The sequence below is a fragment of the Strongylocentrotus purpuratus genome, unplaced genomic scaffold (assembly GCF_000002235.5).
Source record: "Strongylocentrotus purpuratus isolate Spur 01 unplaced genomic scaffold, Spur_5.0 spur5_scaffold_3, whole genome shotgun sequence".
In the NCBI taxonomy this organism is placed as follows: domain Eukaryota; kingdom Metazoa; phylum Echinodermata; class Echinoidea; order Camarodonta; family Strongylocentrotidae; genus Strongylocentrotus; species Strongylocentrotus purpuratus.
The window spans coordinates 27,536,201-27,541,882 of record NW_022145609.1 but is presented as its reverse complement, the minus strand read 5'-3'; positions in this window follow the sequence as shown (position 1 = coordinate 27,541,882).

The following is a 5,682-nucleotide window of genomic DNA, read 5'->3' as shown; positions in this document are numbered from 1 at the left end:
TGTATTAGTCAAAACATATTCTTTCACATGATTGGTAATGAGAGCTTCCATTTCATTTTTTGAAATTGGGGCGTTTCCAATACTGGTCTTTACCTTTAAACGATGTTGTTATAATCATGATCAAGGACGATACGGAAAAGAATATGCCTCTTTTGTTTAAGATAATTATATTCCTACGTGCATTTGGAAAATAGCGATTCTGAACTAATGAATAAATTCAAATACAGAATGTACTTTTCCTTTGTGTTTGTTTCCGTTCTGATCCTACAAACCTTAACAAATTTGACCGTTTTATTTTTCCATGATGCTAAATGTTTTTTTCTTTTTAATCTAAAGGTAACTTCCAACTCTGAATCGGATATTATTTAAATTCAATGATTAAAAAAACTAAAGTGCTCTTTGACATAATCACGCAAGGCACTACGAATATTGTGCAAACCACAACAGATAGCAATGTTAACTGGGAGAGGGTGCCGATTTTCCCCTAAATTCATGTTTTTGGAGAACATGTAAGGACAACCATAAGGAATAATATTTGCTTAACAATTATGTTATGTTGCTGAAAGCTAATCTGTTTTTAGTTGAGCTTTAATCTCTTAATTATGACTGGCCATTTAAGAACATCGGAGAGGGGACGGGATATCCTGTAGCATTAAATCTTCAAGAAATATTGTTTTGTCTTGAAAGGAAACGTAGTTAATCTTAAAATCCTTTAAGAAACGGCTGATCGCTGCCCTGAACGAGGGAAGGAAACTACTGATTTCTCGTAGAGTCATTTGATATGCATTTTGTCAACATTATCTTGCAATTATCGGATTTAATCTGTCTTCCGATCAGTGTTTTAGTATGCAATTGAACGAAATATGAAGACTATTAAAATCATGTATGAAGTGAAGCAGGTCATTAATTTGTCTCACGTTTCTAAGTCTCTACGTATAGCCTATGCTTAACAAGATCTATTCCATATGACCATAACTTTATCTTCGTCTTGTATCACCCCCCCCCCCCCCTTTCTCCTCTTTCTCTCTCTCTCTCTCTCTCTCTCCCTCTCCCTCTTTCCTCCCCCTCTCTCTATCCTGCATATATCTAGCTCTAACCATTACAATATGATTCATCTGAAGAAAAATAATAATTTCTATTTGGCATTCGTTGCGTATTTCATTTTCTAAATACTAAATATTCTACTTTTCAGCTATCCACCCACCCCTTCTTAGAACACAACTTTTTTTTTCTTCAAAACTTGATAGCCGACATTATATAGCACACACTTCTAGAGATAGTTTCATATTCATGGACTAAAGTCTAAACACGAGTAAATACCACGTTCCGAGTGTTAAAGCGAATACACACCGGTTTCCGGATTAATAGATTATCCTCAATGACCTCCTTGAACCAATCCGATGAAATCCGAGAGCTCACGCGCGGAGGGAAAAGAAAGCAAACCGCGCAAAATTGATATGTGAAAATATGAGATAATCTGGTCATAATTCCCGACCGGAACGTGACATAGAAACCGCTGCCTGTGTGTTGATCTTACTTTCATAGACGCGAGAATTAATATTAGGAAAGATCTGGAAAATTCACCACCCTCCAACCACAATTTCGACTAAAAGAAATATTTTCAAATGAAAAAGGTAATAATGATAATAAAATGATAAAAAACGGTGCTTATAAAGCACTTACCGACGAAGTCTCTAAGCGCTATAACAAACAAAATACAAGAAAATACAATTACATATTAAACAAAACGAAAAATTACATATAAACCTTCAAATTGCAATACATATGAAATATACATAACAGAGGTAGATTTGTATCTCTCTTTCTTGTTACAAATACATGCATGCCTGAGGAGTTTATAAGTTATTTCTATAAGTATACAAACTTAAATGAAATTTCTAGTCATTTAAAGAAAAAGACAGTATAATAAATTAGTTTTAAATTCATACGATACATTGCAAAATGCTCAACGTGCTGATCAATGGACCTTTATTTTACTTCCAAAAAGCGTGTGCCAATTAGGAGAAGCACGCTTCGGAAATTAAGCAAACGGTTAAGACGTACAGTGCTCCATTCACAAATTATCAAGCATATTTTAATCAGCTATTTCCATAATGTACTAAAAAAGAAACAGTGTTGCTTCGGCTCGTGGCTTTCTTAAATCATCTGTTGTATTTCATTTTCAGTTCTTCTCGTTTAGGCGAGTAAAACCTAATTAAATTCTATTTTAATCAAGAGGCGTTGTGGAATGTTTGGTTTTCAAGGGAAACATGGAAAGTTCAATATTACTTTTTACCCTACTCGATCAGATGTATATTTTGTTATAATGCTAATTTTGTCTTCAGCATTTTCGCGGAATGTTAGCTTGGGAGATGGAACTGATCCGGGTCAGGAAATCTGAAAAAGGTCTGAAACTTAGTTCAGTTATCCATTTTTGCCACAAATCTCCACAAACCCTCTTACTAAATAGACATCTCTCGAGAGCTGAAAAGATCAGAGAGTCGTTTGAAAACATTTGATAACGTCCTGAATTACTTCCACGAACCTTGATCAATAAAACCATGACTACAGACACGTATAAAGTTTGTTTCTTACCCCTAGATTGCGGGATGTCCCGCTCTAAATTTCAGGCGATTTCCACTTTATCTTCTTCCTCCAAGATGCTACAGCTGTCTTTTATATTTTCTTTGGACTTCTTTATCTAATATCTTGCTGATTTTTCCTTATATAATTATTACCATCTATATCAACGTTAATTTGACAATTTTATTTCATTATTTATTTTTTAAATATTTCATTTTTTTCCCACTCAATCATCGTCTAACCTTTTCAATTTGGTTCATTCGTTTATCCTTTTGATAAGACATTATTTTGCAATAATCAGGTTTATAGGAGAGGACTCATAGCTCGATATTCCTTTGGGTTGCTTACAAGCATTATAGCTTATAGCAGTCGGGTAAAATAGACTATCAATCAACCAATGTTGGTCAAACAGTTTTTGAGCGTCAAATAACGCCTGGCTGGAATGCTCCCCAGGGAATGGAGATTGTGCACACAGTGTGTGCGGGAAAGCACTGAATCCAATAACCGGGGTAATTATGTACAGCACTTAGAGACATTTGTATTAAGCGCTATATATATATAAAAGCTAAATATCACTATGTCCAATAGATGAATAAATAGACAAATAATTAAATGGATTCAATTAAAATCTAAGAAATATTCATTGTCTTTCCTTTTTGTCATTAATATATATAGACATGTATATATAAATTCATAATTATATACTGTAAATAAATAATAATTAGTTTCAACTAACCAGGTACATCGGATAGGAATCAACGTGCGGGTTCCTTAGGGTTACTTACAAGCATTATAGTTTATAGCAGTCGGGTAAAATTAATCACCCAATGTTCTATTATGTCCGATAGATGAATACATAGATAAATTATTAAATGGATTCAATTCAAATCTCAGAAATATTTATTGTCTTCCCTTTTTTTATAAATAGATATAGAAATTTATATTTAAAAACATAACTGTATGAATGAATAAATAATTGTTGAACTAATTTATGACTATATTTATTTATTTATTTATTTATTTATTATTTATTTATTCAAGTTTTATTTAAAATAGAGGGTAGGTACATTCAGTTTAACAAAACTGCTTTCCAAGTACGCCCTCTAACATAACAAATGTGCGATATACAAAAATACAAGGATTATATACAAAATATAACATTCATCAAAACTAAACATTGACATAATTATTTGACATAATATAGAGTACAAACATATATAACATAAGAAAAATAATTATACCGGTAGAGGGAAATAAGAACGGAGATTCGACTATAATAAATGCTTTGCCAATTGGCATCCGCGCTTAAATATTTGAATTGATTTGGTTGATTGGATTGAGGAAGGAAGTTTATTAAATAGGGTGCTTGCTTTATATGAGATGATCTTTTTTTGAAATCGGTTTTGGGGTATGGGATGTCAAGTAGAGCATTTAAGGAATAGCGGGTACAGTAGTTGAAGGTGCTATAATTTATAAGTGATTTTATCTATACGTTGTCTGCATTCAGTAATCTGCATCGTCTGTAATATTATTAATCAAATGACAATCTGCAAGACTTTAACCAACGTAAAGTGCGCGAAGATGAAGACACGGTCCTCGCTGTGCCAACCAAAGGTTGACGATGCTTAGCTGTCTTACCTGGGACCAAGCTATCTCTACCCATCTCTAGATCTCAATCGCATCTAACATCAGCCCTCGGGGTCCTACAAGCAAGATGATCACCCTGATATTTTGATAGGGGGGCTTCTGCGACCCCCGTCATATGACGCATTCAGCGTACCCAGCACGCTGACAGCTCACTGAGCTAGTCGCCGGGTCGTTTGAAGCGCACTGGCTGGCTGGCAGACGTTTTAACAAGGAACTCGGTTTTCACCGACTTGGAAAAACCGCTTTGAAGGATATTCAATGACTTATGCTCTTTAGAAATTTTTTTTTTTTTTTTTTTAATTTACGAATAGCAATTTTCATTGTTTGTACTTTCATTTTCTTGATTTAATCTATAATAAAATAAGGATCGCAAGATTTTGGTACAACATCTTAGACTGCAGCGGTTGCCCTCTCCACACCCCCTTATGGATGCACAGGAGAAGAAATAATTTAACTACCTGCCTAGGTAATCTCCGAATCACCCAATCTAGGAAGAACGAAGTCCCCATGTTTTCAACTTTCTAAATACGCCACCCGCTTCTTTGCCAAACGCCCGTGCACCCTCCCCCCCCCCCCCCCACCTCCTTCAACATGTTCGAAATAATAGTCGATTTGGTTCATCATATGCCGTATAATAGGGTTAAAAGAATAGGTTTTAACATACAGCAACTAATGATCCAAACCTACACTGAACTATGGTGTTCTGTTTTTTAAAATAGGAGAATGGGAACAAAATGTTGAATACTACCATCACTATGATATATTTGAAATATGAATTTAATAAGTATCCAAACATTTGTTTTATTCTGTGCGAATGAATTTGAATCCGTATTCATCCGATCTGCTAATCTTGATTACTTTGTTTTATTATATTTTACTCTGTTCTGGAACCTATTACTTTTTTGTCGTCATATATGTTCTTTAAAGATGAAGTTGAGTTCTGGTCATGCGATTGCATTGTGAAAGAAACGGTGTGGAATCGATTAGAAAAGGTTGATCATCTAGCATATAAGAATTTGTGTGTATTGCAAGGTTCTGGATTCATCAAAATGTTAAGAAATTTGGCCAAGTCTTGGTAAAGTTACAAACACTGTACACAGAAAGATGTTTATGAGACTACACGAACACGTAGCGTAAAAATCCTACCCCCGAGTTTTACGATGTTGCATGACATATTTAGAATATAAAGGTATTTGAAGAGCCATGCTTTTCAGGGAACATGTCTTATCTGATGTTCTTCCACACTTGCATAATAAGAATGATAACGCTCACAAATTATTGTTCACCTCTTCCCAGAACTCCTTCTCTTTAATCATTCGTTTTGTTATTTGTATGGACCTATAATTGAATTTAGATTGATAATTTGTTAACTTTCTGCACATTCTTTTGTATATTGTGCATTTTTCACTCTTATTTGTGGTATTCTATATCCCAATAATCATCTCCATATTA